General features: G+C 49.5%; 1 protein-coding gene across 3 annotated transcripts in view; it reads right to left on the bottom strand.

The window, feature by feature from the left end:
- Positions 1-16,400, bottom strand: part of WNT6 (Wnt family member 6) — a gene marked incomplete at its 5' end in the record, with an annotated part of 50,569 nt that overhangs the window by 29,794 nt on the left and 4,375 nt on the right. The gene's annotated exons all lie outside the window — the stretch shown is intronic.

Here is a 16,400-nt window from a genome sequence, read left to right as displayed (position 1 = left end):
TAGGATCCAGAACTGGCTCAAGACGTATCACTGCCTAAAGCAAAGGACAAGATTGTACCACCACCCCACTCCAGAAACAGAAATTGGCAAGAGCTTTATTTCAACACTTGGAGATGGGGCAGCATCCTCCCAGGGCAGCAGACTGCTTTAGAGGACACAGGACAGGCTTCCAGACCTACACTGCTCCAACATCTTGCCACTGCTCCCCACTGCCTGACATTACTGCCTGACGCAACCACCTTGCTTTGCCTAATGGCAGGGCCAGCTCTGGTGGGATGAGAAAAGTGCTTGTGTTTTTCCTGACAGTTGACTATAGTTCCTTCTAGGGGGTCAAGGGCTTATTTTGCTGACATTGCAGACTGTTGCACTATGCCAGGGATGGCCAGCTTCTCTATTCTCAAGGCTTCTCTATTCTCAAGGGCCATGCTACACTCCAGACAGTGTTCTGGAGGCCAGAAGTATATTTTGACTCACATAGCCTGACCCCTTTCTGGGTGGTGCACCGGGCTTTACAATTGACTCAGCACACCTAGCAATAAGGGCCTCACAGCTATGGAGCATGCACACACATCCAGGCATGGCTGAGGCATTGCACATGAAGCCCTCAAAGAGGTGTAACATTAAAACGCAGCTTCAAATAGCTATCTCACACACAAAAATTGAACACAATTTTCTTTTCTTTCCGTGGAAACAGTGGGCAAAATGTGTGCCATGCCTTTATCTGCCACAGACCAGATAAATTTGCTTCTTGTGTTGCATCTGCCCATGAGTCAGAAATTGGCTAAATAAACCAATAAACTCATGTCATCCAGATTACAAAATGTCAGAAGCACAGACCAAGAGGGGCCTGTAAGAGAAGGAATACATTTGTTAAACCAAAATCTATGTGGCTCAAACAATTTGACATGATTCTACCAGGGGGTGACTGTTGGGAGGATTCAGATTGGAGGGTGTTCAGGATCAATTGGCAAGGGAGAAGAGGAAAGTGAGGCTTTGTCTAGACTGAAAAATTTTATGCTTTTAAAATACTTGTTTCACTAGATCAGAGATCTGGTGTAGTGCAGTGGCTAAGACAATGTGTTGTGAATCCCTGGTTTGAAATTTGCCTTTCCTGTGTCTTCCCTTGACAGCCTTAGGTAGATCTCTCTCTCTCTCAATCTACCCATCTACAACCTGGAGATAATAATACTGACTGTTATATTGGTGTAGTAAGGATACATTACCACCAAAATCCATAGAGCAAGGCTGTGCAAGCTGTGGCCCTCCAGGTGGTTGGACTGCAACTCCCATCAGCCCCAGCCAGCATGGCCAATAGTCAGGGATGATGGAAGTTGTAGTCCAGCAACATATGGAGGGCTGCAGGTTTCCTCGCCCCTACCACTGAACATTATAATATAGATGCGTTCTCAGCATACGCATCAGTGAGTATAATACTTCCCATATGTGGTAGGGGGGTTAAATTATGGGACTCACCCCTGCCAGACACAGTGATGGCTACTGACTGGGATGGCTAAAAGATAGACAAGGCTATAACTAGCTGCTAGCCACAATGGCCCTGCTCTGTCTTCACAGTCGGAGGCAGTGATGCTTCTGAATGCCGGTTGCTGGGAATCACAGGTGGGCAGAGTGCAGCTGTATTCATGTCCAGCTTGCAGACTTCTTACAGGCATCTGGCTGGCCACTATGAGAGCAGGACACTGGACTTGGTGGGCCATTGGCCTGATCTAACAGGCGCAAAGGGGTGAGCTCCCGCTATCCCAGCTTCTGCCAACCTAGCAGTTGGAAAGCACACCAGTGTAAGATAAGCATGTACAGCTGCAGCAGGAAGGTAAAAGGCGTTTCCATGTGCTCTGGCTTCCAGCAGGGTGTTCCGTTGCACCAGAAACGGTTTAGTCATGCTGGCCACAGGACCTGGAAAGCTGTCTGTGGACAAACGCTGGATCCCTTGGCCTGAAGCGAAATGAGTGTCACACCCTATAGGTGCCTTTGACAGGACTTAACCATCCAGGGGTCCTTTATGTTTACCTTTTTTATTGGGGGGGGGGGAGCAGTTCTGAACTGGTTTTTTAAAAAGATGTTACATTAAGTGGCAGTTTGGGCACAAGCAAGAATGCCTAAAATGAGAATCTCTATCAGTGGCTGTTTACAATGGTACTCTCTCCAATTCCAGTCATTGGGGAACAACAATGGGAGGTTATGGCCCTCATGTCTGCTGGAGTAGACAGGCCTTTCATTTGATCCAACAGGGTTGTTCTTAATGGTGATTGAGCAGTCTGGATCATCCTCAGCCAGCAATTGTGAATTTCCTGACAGTTCCCTTCCTTCTGCCTTGCATTTTGTGGGTGTAGGTGGTGTGTGAGAGAGAGAATTCTGTCTCCCAAGATGGCTGTCCCAAGATAGCTTTTCAAGTTGGTTGTGCTACAGACTCAATACTCTGCTACAGAATCAATGGCTGAGTTGAACAAGTCATCTCTGTGTCAGTATTCTCAACTGTAAAAAGGGTTGCTGCTGTCTAAAGGGTCTTTGAAATGCTTAACCTTTTGCTGGATATAAACATTATATATGGGACTTAATTGTAATTGCAATCAGTGGCTGTGTTTACTTGCAAGGAGAACAGGTTCTGGAGTTTACCTACTTAGGATTGGGGAGGACCATGCCTTAGTGGTAGAGCACATGTTTTGCATGTAGAATATCCTGGGTTCAATTCTACCGCAGGTAGGCAATACTAGGCCTTGTATAAGGAAGCTTCCACTGCTCTTACTCCTACAGTTAGACTAAATCCATCTCCCCTCCTGTGGCATAAACCTATTGCTCATTGCTACGTACTCGAAACTACCGTTTTTATTTTTTTTTATAAGATATTTATTAAGATTTTCAAAATATTACAATATAAAAATGAAAAAGAAAAAGAAAATACAAAATAAAAATGATTAAAAACCACTCAATTTTTCCATTACCTATTTTTCCTTAGCGTGTTTCCCGGACCTCCTCATACCTCCTTTTTTTGTATTCCAATTCAATTTGTTGGTTCAGCAAATCCTTACCCTCTTTATTTATCCTAATCTTTGGTCTTAAAAATAGTAACGTTAGATTTTTACCTATTAATAACCCATTTTTCATATTCCCTTAAAGCATTACAGCTGGAAACTACCGTTTTTAAGATAGGGAGGTGTTATGTACTGAGTTGAATAGGATCCAAACTGTAGTAGTCTGATTGGTCCTAGAACAATAGGATCCAAAAGGCAGCAGTCTGATTGGTCCTAGAACAATAGGATTCAGAATGCAGCAGTCTGATTGGTCCTAGAACAATGCAGCAGTATGATTGGTTGGCAGGAACCACCCAATCCTGCTCCAGATAGAAGTGAATCCACAACCTGATTGGCTTACAGTAGAATTCCAGAATTAGCCAATCATGTGCAGCCCATTGTGTAAATAATGTATATAAAGCAGATACTGTGAGGGGACATTCATTCATTCCTCCTCACCACTATGAGCTGAATAAAGAGCATGAAATCACTTTGCGACTCTGAGTATATTTCACTGGCGACGAAGGTGGGATCCCGCTGAGCTGACTGCCACACACAGCACCGCAGCACCGCCAACTGCCGCACCGCTGCCTCGCACCGTGTATCCAGGCTTCAGCTCCGGGGCACAAGGAACTCAGAATGGCAGCCAACAGCAGCTTCTCGCCATTCAACCCAGCATCTGGAGACTGGGAAGCGTACGCCTCCCGTTTCACCTTCCTCCTAGAAGCCAAAGGGGTCACCGACGAAGAAGACGCCAAGAAGAGGGCGATATTCTTCAGCGTCTGCGGAGAGGAGACGTTTGAAATCGCCCGGGCTCTCCTTGCGCCTGAAGACGTCGCTACTGTTCCATACAAAACAATAATGGAACAGCTGAAGGGGCACTTTTCGCCGCAGCCCTCAGTGGTGGCTCGTCGAAATGCCTTCTACGCAAAGCGGCAAGCCCCTGGGGAAACCATAACTGGGTTTGTGACCTCTCTCCGCCAAGCCGCCCGGTTCTGCAACTTCTCAGAGCTGGAGAACATGCTTCGTGACCGCCTCGTCGGTGGCCTGAAGGATGAGAAGCTGCAACGACGCCTCTACGCTAAGAAGGACCTAACGTTCCAGGTCGCTCTGGAGGAGGCCCTGGCAACAGAAGCTGCCGAGAGGTCGACCCAAGAGGCACGGCCGAGCCTGCCATCCCAACCGAGGGTCCACCATGAAGACCTCACCGACGACTCAGGATCCGACAGGGAGGAGGTGCACCGAGTACAGCAGCGCACTCAAGCAGCGCACAGACCACAGCTGCCTCGACGAGAAGGAGGGAACTGCGCAAGCTGCGGGGAGAGTCACGAGAGGAGGACCTGCCGTTTCCGCAACGCAGAGTGCAGGCAGTGCAGAAAATCGGGACACATCGCCCGGGTGTGTCGGGCTCGGCCCACCCGACACCAGGCATCAGATGACCAATCCAAGAGCCCCAGGTCCCGGGGCCCAACGCACCAAGGCAACTCGACGGAGCTCACGGACTTCCAGGTATACCAGTTGCCCCACCCCAACGTAGAGAAAATTTATGTAGAGGTACAGATAGAGGGGGCCCCATGCCGCATGGAGCTTGACACGGGTTCAACTCTATCCATAATCTCGGCAAGGACCTTAAGGAAACTGTGTCCCACTGGGGGTCCCAAACTCAGGCCGGCCCCATTCACCCTCCGGGACTTCCAGAAACGTAAGGTCCCCACAATGGGGGTGGGGACCTTCAGGGTGCAATACCGAGGGCGGACGCGGCAACTGGACTTGCTTGTGGTCAAGGGCCCCTACATTAGCTTACTGGGATTGGCATGGTTTGGACCACTGGGGCTAGCTGTCACCGGGGTGAACCACACTAGCTTACAAGTGGACGTGGACGCCATATGCAAGGAATTTCCAGGGGTTTTCGATGGGAAATTGGGACAGTATACGGGCCCCCCCATTGCGCTACAGCTTGACCCCGCAGTACGACCGGTCAGGCTCAAGGCCCGCCGGGTCCCGTTCGCCTTGAAACCCCGTATAGACGAGGAATTGGACCGACTCGTAGAGCAAGGAGTGCTGGAGCCGGTGCCTAATGCTCCCTGGGAAACCCCAATCGTCACACCCGTCAAGCCTAATGGTTCGGTCCGCATCTGCGCAGACTACAAATGTACCATAAACAAGGCCCTCACGGCCCACGCATACCCAGTGCCAGTGGTCAGCCATGTCCTTGCCACCCTGGCTGGGTCGAAAATTTTTGGCAAGCTGGACTTGGCCCAAGCATATCAACAGCTGCCAGTAGATGAGGCCACAGCAGAGGCACAGACGATTGTGACGCACAGAGGAGCGTTCAGGGTAAAGCGGCTGCAATTCGGTGTCAGCGTGGCACCAGGCATATTCCAGAATATAATGGACTCTCTCCTTAAAGGGATTCCTGGCGTCACCCCCTTCTTCGATGATGTGTTGATTGCCGGCCCCACACCAGAGGAGTTTGAGGACCGCCTCCGCACCGTTCTGCACCGTTTCCAGACGGCGGGTCTCAAGGTGAAGCGGGAAAAATGTCTACTAGGAGTGCCTCAGGTGGACTTTCTGGGATTTATGGTGGACGCAGAAGGGGTCCACCCGACTGGGGACAAGGTACGGGCCATTTGTGATGCCCCAGCGCCCAAGAGCAAGACTGAACTTCAGGCCTTCTTGGGACTATTGAACTTTTACCATTCCTTCCTTCCCCACAAGGCGGCGGTAGCGGAGCCCCTACACAGACTCCTGGACAAGCGGGCCCCTTGGGTGTGGGGCCAGCGCCAGGAGGCCGCATTCCAGGCAGTCAAGGACTTGCTTGTCTCAAACTCGGTCTTGGCACACTTCGACGAGAGGCTGCCGGTGGTGCTAGCATGCGACGCCTCACCCTATGGCATTGGAGCTGTCCTGGGGCACCAACTCCCGGATGGAAGAGAGGTACCGGTGGCGTACTTTTCCCAGACACTCAACACAACCGAGCGGAACTACTCGCAAATCGACAAGGAGGGTCTGGCAATCGTAAAGGGAGTAAAAAAATTCCATGATTTCTTGTACGGGCGGCCCTTCACCGTGGTGACTGACCACAAGCCGTTGCTTGGCTTGTTTGCCCCCGAAAAGCAGACCCCCCAAGTGCTGTCTCCTCGCGTCCTCAGGTGGTCAATTTTCCTTGCCAGCTACCAGTATGCACTGATTCACCGACCTGGGAAGGCGATGGGCCATGCGGACGCCCTCAGCAGGCTACCACTACCGGAAACAGGCCCTGACCCAGCACCTGCACAAGAGGTTATGAGCCTGGAGCTGCTTCCCGACCGCCCCATTCAGGCACAAGAAGTTGCACACCATTCCAAGAAAGATAGGGTCATCTCCCGGGTCCTGGACTGGGTGTGGAGGGGATGGCCCAGCAGCAGCCCCGGGCCAGAATTCGCCGGCTACACAACCCGCAAACATGAACTGTCGGCCCACAAGGGGTGCCTGTTATGGGGAAGCAGAGTCGTTGTTCCCCAGCCCCTCTGCAAAAGGGTCCTCACAGCCCTACACGAGACACATCCAGGGGTAGTAAGAATGAAGGCCCTTGCCAGGAGTTATGTGTGGTGGCCGGGGATCGATGGAGAGATAGAGGCCTGGGTCAAACACTGCCAGGCCTGCCAAGAATCCCGCCCAGATCCCCCAAGGGCCCCAGTCCAGTCCTGGGAGTCCGCCCGAGCACCATGGTCACGCCTGCATGTGGATTTCGCTGGCCCCTTTCAGGGGAAAACATTCTTCATAGTGGTGGACTCCTACACCAAATGGCTGGAAGTCGCACTGGTACCGTCCACTTCCACGTCCGCAGCCATCCGGGTACTACGCAGGCTGTTTGCAACCCACGGGCTCCCTGACACTCTCGTCTCAGACAACGGGACTGCATTTACGTCAGGAGAATTCCAAACCTTCACAGCGCAGAACGCCATCCGCCACATCCGTTCGGCGCCGTTCCACCCTGCCACCAATGGCCAAGCAGAACGCATGGTGCGGACCACCAAGGACACCCTTCGCCGCATGACGCAAGGGGACTGGGAGTACCGCCTTGCCACATTCCTTCTAGCACAGCACAGCACCCCCAGCTCAACGACTGGCCGGAGCCCCGCTGAACTACTAATGGGTCGGCGCCTTGCAATCAGATTGGACCGCCTTCACCCCGATAGAGCTCAGGATGAGGTAGTGGTGGGGGAAGGCAGGAACCCCCGGACCTTCGAGGCCCAGGACCCAGTGTACGCAAAGAATTTTGGGGCAGGCCCAGCATGGGTACCCGCCACAATCACCAGGGTCACTGGCCCCGTGTCGTACGAGGTGCTAACGGATGGGGGGCAATGCTGGCGCCGCCACTGCGACCAGATACGGCGACGATTCCCGGGAGAAAACCAGGAGGAGGACAGGTCAGAGGAGTCCCAAGGGAACAGCGGGGCAGTGAGGCCCATAGAGCAGGAGGGGCCAGCAGGAGAGGCAGAATCAGTAAATACAGAGAGGACCCGTGAGGCCGAAAGGACACCGGAACCAGAACCACGACTGAGCGAGCCGGTTGCACCAGACCAAACAGCCGCATCACAGCCAGCATCCTTGGAACACGAGCCAGAACCCGGAGCCCGGACCAGGGAACACCCCAGGCCACAACGCACACGTAGGCCGCCGGCATACCTTGAGGACTATGAATGCGACCTCCCGGGCAGGACTGGAACTTAGAGGGGAGGGGTGTTATGTACTGAGTTGAATAGGATCCAAACTGTAGTAGTCTGATTGGTCCTAGAACAATAGGATCCAAAAGGCAGCAGTCTGATTGGTCCTAGAACAATAGGATTCAGAATGCAGCAGTCTGATTGGTCCTAGAACAATGCAGCAGTATGATTGGTTGGCAGGAACCACCCAATCCTGCTCCAGATAGAAGTGAATCCACAACCTGATTGGCTTACAGTAGAATTCCAGAATTAGCCAATCATGTGCAGCCCATTGTGTAAATAATGTATATAAAGCAGATACTGTGAGGGGACATTCATTCATTCCTCCTCACCACTATGAGCTGAATAAAGAGCATGAAATCACTTTGCGACTCTGAGTATATTTCAGGAGGTAATAATATTCTCCTCAGTAAACAAAATCCCTTTAGACAAGCAGTTAAGTGAGAGTCTTTCTGTTCCCAAAGAGGACCCAGCATTGTCCAATGAGGCTTCAAGGGGAGGGACATAACAGAAGAAGGCGTGGCTTAACAAATCCTACACAGCTGGCCTGCTTCAGAACCTGGAATGATACTCTTTGCCACCCATTGTCTCTTTTGCTGCCCCCTGCTGGCTACTGATAAATTCTGTATAGATGCTTCCTTTCTCTATTCAAATCATGTCCCTGTAAAGAAGAAGGACTTCAGAGACTGTGGGCCCCTTTCGGGATCCAGAGCACAGCCTCCTGGGACAATCCTGCGGCTATTAAATCTCAGTCTGCATTCCCACAAGCCCCAGTGCTGACTGTCCAAGGCGTTAATCTCTGCAGCTATACGATCCATTATTACTCAGATCAAGGGGTCGGTTTCCTTTGCCAAGTTGTCTGTGGTGGGAATAAGTACATCTTGTCAGATCTGAGATGACGCAATTAGGGTTTTCTTGTCCCCCAAGGAGCATGATAATGTCAAAACCACTGGATGAGATCAATCATATATTGTGCCCAGAGTCCACAGTAACCGTGGCCAAGCTTTTTACGAGTGATTAGATTACTCCAGGAAAAGCCAGATCCTGAGGAACTGAGCACCTTTCCATTTCTTTACACCAGCAGAGATTCTGGCAGAGAGTGTGAAGGTTCATACACTTTTCTCCACTAGAATCTGATAGAGCTAAATTAAATATATCCCTAATACATTTGTTTTGTGTCTCACACCCCACAACCCAAAGGACAGCACACCAGAGAGCCAGCTGAACTAGATGGACTAATGGTCTAGTTCAGTATGTTAATAATCCAGAGTCTTCTGGATCAGACCAATGGCTCATCTCACAGTGGCCAACCAGATGCAGGTGGGGAGCCCACAAGGAAGCCCTGAGCACATCAACACTCTCCCTTCTTGCAGTTTCCAGCAACTGGTATTCGGAAGTGTTGCTGCTTCTGACAGTGGAGTGTTCAGCTTAGTGTATTAAGGTTATCAGGTAAGATTCTGATTTGAATGCTAGGACTGCTCAAAGTTAGGTTGCCTGGCACAAGATGCAGTCCATCTTGACACTTGCACCACTACTGTGGACGTCCCTCTTTGGAGAAGCTTAGCAGAGCTGCTCACCTGTGATCTTCAGGAAACAAGTGAAGACCATTTTATTTCAGCGAGCATATTTTAATTTTTAAAATGTATCCAGATCTCTTACTGTTTCTTTTTGTTGAGAGATGTTATGGCTGCTTTGACTTCATAGTATGATAACAGCTACTGCCAGTTTGGCTTGTTTTTTTGAAGGTGTACAACTATTATTATTATTACTATTATTATTATTATTACTATTATTATTATTATTATTATTATTACTATTATTATTAGATTGCTGTATATTTCCCTCATTTCATCATTAGCTCCCCCCAAGTGCTTTTTCATGTCAAACTGGTGGGATGCAAATTTAATCTATAAACAAACAGCATTATTTTACATGATTACATACCCCACAGGGCCACTTTTACCAGAAGCTACATTGACAGGCCCAGCCCTATGGGGGAAGTAGTCATATCCACATTAGGAGGGTTTACAGACAAAAAATGGTGGGTGTCAGTGCAAAGCCCAAAATGGCTACCACTGAATTAATTTTTTGGGATTTTTTTTTTTAATTAGGAGAGAGTTTGTTATTTGGATTTTCTGCTGCAGATACAGAAACGTATTGGGTTATTTCTGACTAGGTGCCTATGGTCTTGCCAGGGACTGCAGTTTTTGTTTTACGCAGTTCTGGATCTGAGTCACCTCTGGAAAACGGAAATAAATCAGAGGCAGAAAAAATCTCAGGGGTTGTGGTCCCAGGAGTACCTTACAGTGTGAAATAGGGATAGGATATCTGTGTCCCCGCCAGATGTTGCTGAACCACAACTCCCATCATCCCTGACTATTGGCCATGCTACCTGCAGCTGATGGGAGCTGGAGTTCCAAGAACATTTGGAGGGCCACAGCTTCTCCATCCCTTGTTTAAACAGTTCCTCAAGAGGGCAAGTTTCCATAGGTCCCAGTGAGTGACTGCTGCCCACACATACTTCTCATTAAGCGTGGGGACCCACTCTACAGCTCACCTGCTCTCTGCTACACAGCCACGGATGCTCTATCTGTTGCAGGCATCACAGTATGCTTTACTTCACCAAAGTAGGCTGTTAATAATAATAATTAGGGCTTTTTGCCATTCTAAGAGAACAAGGGAGGTGTTCATGGTGAGTTTCAGCACCTATTTTTCTAGAAAAATAGCACTAATAATAATAATAATAATAATAATAATAATAATAATAATAAACCTGTGTTGCAATGTAACTTTAATTATTCACTAAGAAAAGCTCAGTTCTGAGGACTGGATAAAACATGCAAATTAAACAACATAGGAAGCTGCCTTATACTGAGTTAGTCAACAGGTCTGTCTAACTCAGTATTGTCTGTGCTCACTGGCAGCAGGGTTTCAGACAGGGATCTCTTCCAGTCCTGCTTGGAGATGCCACTTACTGAACCTGCAACACTCTGCAAGCAAAGCAGATGCTCTGCCACTGAGCTATGGCCTGTCCCCTACTTAGGCATTTGATTCTTTGGAGCAATTTCTTCCACTAATCATAGCAAGGGCAAATATTTAGTAAGAGTGTAAGGGACATTCAGCCCTTCAGATGTTGCTGAACTACAACTCCCATCAGCCCTAACAATCACTGCCAACAGCCAGGGATGATGGGAATGGTTGTTTAGCAACATCTAACTGACCAAAGGTTCAACACCCCTTTTCCAGATGGTCGAACACTGGACCTCATCTCTGGACAAATTCTTTTGAGCGTTCACCCCATGTTACCTACACGTTACCCATGTTAAAAACCTTTCATCACATTCTTCTTAACTAGAAAGCTGGTGTTTCTTTCACACATCTTGGGGGGTCTTGGGGTGCTGAGCTGAATTCAGCATGCAGCTGCCTTTGTTTGCATTGTGCAGCAGCAGAACACACACAGACACAGCACTGTCAGTACACTCCCAGCACTAACTGCTGCTCACCTCTTCCTTGCAACAGGAGCACACCAACACCGATAAGCCAAAGCTAAAGTGCTAAGACCTATCCATTCTCTTGGATCGATTTAGCCTTCCTGATCAAGAACTGAAGTCGACAAGCATAGCCTGGACAGACTCTTTGTGCAATGTGTTTTTGCATCCAGGCTTGTTTTCTTCACTGTTTTGCAGCTGGGTAATTTTTTAAAATTAATTTTAAACAAAAGCCAAGAAGAAGCCAACCCATGCTGAACCTCTGCCCTCCTCTGCATTATCCCCTTAAGCTTCCAGCTCAATCTCTGCCAATACACACAAGACAGTCACAGTTTCTCCTTCCAGATGAGTCTCCAGCTCTCTTTTGCCATCCAAGATCCCAACTGCTTTAATCCTGAGCATCCTGGTCAAGTTCCAGCTCTGGGTCTTTTGCATCCTTGCTTGTAGCTGTCCATTCCACTCTCCCCTGTCCTCAGCTGCCAAAATGTTCCTGCAACCAACAACAACAACTACAACCCCAGGCCTAGCTCCATCACTGTCAGAGTTCTGGGGGGAAATGAGCAAAAGAAAGCACTTAGGAGTGTAAATGTATGTGTTAAAATAGCAAACATTTTGGTATGAGAGAGGAAAGGGGGGCATGGCAAGGATGGAACAAAAATGTCTAGAAATGGTCTGCAGCAGAACGCCATGCTTGTCACTCAGTGGGAGAAAAGAGTAGCTCCAGGGAGTTAGCAATTGTGCCTAGTTTTGACATGCACTGAGTATTTGTGCAATACTCCCAGCTCCTTCCCTGCTGCAACTCCTCCTGATGCTACTGGTGCCAAAAGAGAAATCCCAGTGTGATCCTCCTGGTGTGTATTAAATTTAATATCAATTCACAAATCTCCACAGCAGGGGTTCTCAAACCTTTGGTGTTGTGATCCTGCCTAAGTCAAGAAAACAATGGCCCAGGCCTCCCCCGAGTGCAACAAAGGCCTTCTCACGAGATGGCCACTGTGCAGAGACAGCTCAAAGAGGCAGGGCAAGCTCTTTGGTGTGTACTAGCAGCAGGCACCAGGCAAGAAGACTGGGCCCTCTACCATGTTGCTTGCTTGTTTCCCGTGCTGTCCTAGGATGCTGCTGGCGGTGTCTGGTGGCATGTCTTGGGAATTGGCTGAACTATGAGGCAAAGCAGTAGTAGCTGGTTTGGGGTGTCCTTAAGAGGAGCTCATGTGGGAGACAAAGAAATATGGCAGACCAGCTCCAGTTGTTATTTTAGAGGGTCTTGGCAAGAGGCCCTTTGTGCCCATCCCTCAGTACAAAAGTCCCTTGCTCCCTTCCCACTCTTGTCCTCCCTCAGGGCTCCTTCTGGAGAGCACCTGTCCTAATGCTGCCTTGACATGACAGTGGCAAGCACTCTTCAAGTGGCTTTAAATGATACTTGCTACTGTCACAGCAGCGTGGCAGCGATGCCTTCACTCTCTGGGGCAAGATCTCCCACAATGCCTCACTCTGAAGAAAGGCCCATTCCTTGGAAAGCAGCTTTGAGCTTGCCAGGGTTGCTGCTGGAGGAGGAGGTCGTGATGGAAGGAGATGGCAGCATGGTCTGTCCACCCATCTCAGGCAGTATAATGTATTGTACCAGTCCTGTGAAAGTCAGTCCTTTCTTAGTGTATAGGCTCAGTAGGTGTCCAACAATGCCAGCTCCTGACACTAGCCTTGATAAGGAGGCACTATCCACTAGGACTCCTGTGTAGGCCCGACTGAAATGACTAAGAGCTGCACAAGATGCACTCTGGTGCAGCTCCTATTCATTTCAATGGGCTTGAACAGGATAAGGTCTCCTGTGGATTGTTCCCCATGTTATTTAAAGGGGAAGGATGGTGCCATTTGTCTTTTCTAATGCAGGTGCCAAAACATATTGAGCCAGCCCTAGGAGGTGTTGAGTGGGCACACTCCAGCCCACTGTCTGGAGCAGCTACTGTGTGGATGTGAATGGCTTCCTTGCAAGATCAACATTGCAGGAAGAAGCAGCCCTTAGACGCTAGAACAATAGTCTTCCACCTTTGGTCTCTAGGAGTTGTTGGACTAAAAAACCCATCATCCCCAACAACCATAGCTAATGGTCAGTGGTGACTGGAGTTGTGGGGCTCCACTGCTCTAAAGGATAATCTTTAATCTTTTCAGACCTAGGACCACCCTTAACTCAAACATGCATTTGGGGACTCATTTACTTATTTTTTTTGTAGAACTGTGGCTGTTGTGACCCACCTTAGATCAGGCCATGATCTGATTTTGGGTTCCGACCCACCAGTTGAAGACCAGTAGAGAATGCAAAGGCAAGCACCCCAAATAAAGGAGTTTGCTCCTAAACTTAGCCTGGGATCAAGAAAGGCAGAAGCAAACAGAAGCACCCACTATGGGGGAACAAGGGATTCAAAGGGCAAGCAAATAAACCCTACCCTTGCTCAGTAGCCTCAGTGCTAAGGGAAAGGTGCATCTCCCACCTAAAGGGGACACCAAACTGTTGATTCTCTATGCAGAAAAGCCATCTATTGCTGTAATTTTAAAACCAAGCTCTTTTCTCTTGCTGCAGCAAACTAAAGCAAGGTGCACCTCTGGAAGAGAAAAACCGGGGCATGAACTGGCAGAACTGGGGATCAAATCAGTGAATGAGGACTTCGGCCCTAGGTCCTATGGGTGAAGGATCACTTGGTATTTCTGCTTTCATGCTGGCTGCCAAGGTCTGAAGACCAGGAACAATTCTCTGATTGAGAGGGTTAGGTTGTCCCTCTGCTTTGACTTCTCTTTGACTATGACTGCACAAAAGTCTGATTTTATGTATATGAACGTACGTGCAAGGACCTTTTTGATCATTTTAGGTTCACCATACTTGCCTAGATATTTTTCAGTAGAATGCAATTAGTATTAGTCTGTGCACAGCTGCTGAAGCTCCTGTTTATTTGGTGAGAACTCACACACGTACATAGCAAAAAAGGTGCCACCATTGGTCATCTGTCGATGGCTGCAACATCAAGTAATTTGTGCATGTGAATAGGTCGTCCAAAATTAACTGCTGATGAGCAGAACTTTCATATGGCTTGGCATCACCTCAAACCCAGTGCTTTTCAATGAAGTCACTTCACATTTTCAGTGACCAGCCTCTAAGTTTTGGATACATGCATACATTAACAGGAACATAGGATGCTACCTTATACCAAATCATACTGTTGGTCCATTTAGCTCAGTGTTGTCTACATGGACTGACAGTAGCTCTCAAGATTTCAGATGGGAGATGCCCTCCCCTACTTGGAGATGTTTGAGATTGAACCTGGGGCAGTCTACAGGCAAAGCAGAAGCTCCAGCACAGAGCTACCACCCTTACCCCATATAGGAGAACCAACCCTATGTGTGGCAAGCACACCTGCAAGTCAAGTCTATTTCTTCAGGACCAGCAAAGACACATGCCTGGAGAGATCAGGAGATGGTAGTTGTAGCCCCTGTACACAAGAAGAGCTATGCTAGATGAGGCCAGTGGCATGTCCAGTCCAGCAACCTGGTCTCACAGTGGCCAACCAGATGCCTGTGGAAAACCTGCAAGCAGGACCTGAGTGCAAAAGCACCCTTCCCTCCTGTGATTAAAGAGGCCCAGTTCCCCTATCATTCATACCAGTAAAAGCTCAGTAAAAGGTGACAACTGGCTTGGGCTTTCAGCTAGATAAATGGCCCTGGGTTCCTCTGGAGGAGATGCTTATGATGGAGCAATTGTTGGTTGGTGATGCATGGGACTGAACCTGGGACTTTCTGCATGCCAAGCAGATCCCACCCTTTTACTCTAAAAGCCTTCAAAACTTGTTAAGGGTCCATATCTCATGGGTCAAACCTCCTCCAACTTCTGAAGGCTCCAGGAAGGAGCTGGCTGAGACAACCAGGCAGTGAAGGAAGGAAACAAGTTCCCTCAGGAAAAGAGGTGTGAGAGGGAGGCAGGGAAAGGGTTATCCTTTCAGGGCTTGATTTTGGAGGTCAGGCAAGTGTGACAACGTCGAGATGAATCACCTTAGCTAATGAATTATGTCCCGGATTGCATGGAAGGAAGCGAGCCTGGAAAGCACTTAAAAAGGGATCAGGACAGGTTGGGTGAAATTCTTAATAGATTTAAATAGGTCATGTTTCGACAGATACCTGGGCTTTTCCGAGGCTGGGTCCCAGCTCCGGGCTCGTTCGTGTAATGAACCCCCCTTCGCCTCCCCCTTCCCTCTGTCTCCCTGGCTTACCTCCCCCGCACACTTTGATGAAGGCCCCACACAACAAGGGGGGGCAGAACCGGGGGTGGGCGTTCTCCGAGTCACCTTGCGTTTTCCTTGTTCCCTGTCTTTTTAATTAAAGTTGACTTACTGGAGGGGGAGGGCAAGGCAAGGTGCCCCCCGCCCGCCTCTCCAGAAGGATCCGGAGGCTTTTCGACAAGGGGTCGGTCTCCTCGCCTTCGACATCCAGCCAGCCACCCACCCCGCCGCGCTCCTTCCCTGCTTGCCTTCTCGAGGAATGTAGCCCGAGGACAACTCAGCGCTCGCCGGGCGTCTGCTGCCCCATCCCAACAGGAGCGACTCGCGTTTACCTGAAGATCCCTGGGGACTTGGATGGGGCGGGGAGAGCAGAGGAGGGTCGGGCTGCAGAAAGAAGGGGGGCCTCAGGTTGGAGGGCTTTTCGGTGGGACTCGAAGGGGGAGAGATTCGGAAAAGTGAAGAGGTGGGTGGGAACGAGACAGCTCTGTGGAGATCCGTCAGTGTTCTAAGATCTGAAGCTAAGGCAGAAAAATCTTTTGGGGGGGGAGGCGCTCTCTGAGGTTCTATGGGTTCTTTGGGGTCTCTGGGAATACGTGCATATAATTGCAATTCAGTTGGGTTCTTGAGGGGGTCTCTCTGTCCTCCTCACACTATAAAGTTTCTGAAGCCCAGAGTACTACTGATTCCATGGGACCCTGTGGAACTGGAGGAGTGGTGGTGGATTCTGCTCCTTAAGACCCTGTGCATCTATGGAGCTGGGATAATGCCTGCCCCGTCGCGGATTCTCACATCCAACATGACCTCTCTACAAGCAGCCCCAGTTTGAAAGCCAGTTCTGGCCAAAGACCGCGTTCCCCACGGGATTCGTAAACACCTCTCCTTTTCGGACATCCCAGCTCCCCAGAACTGCCCCCG

Source organism: Podarcis pityusensis (genome assembly GCF_964106645.2).
Source record: "Podarcis pityusensis genome assembly, chromosome: 1".
Taxonomy (NCBI): Eukaryota; Metazoa; Chordata; class Lepidosauria; order Squamata; family Lacertidae; genus Podarcis; species Podarcis pityusensis.
This window is presented reverse-complemented; position numbering and strand designations above follow the sequence as displayed.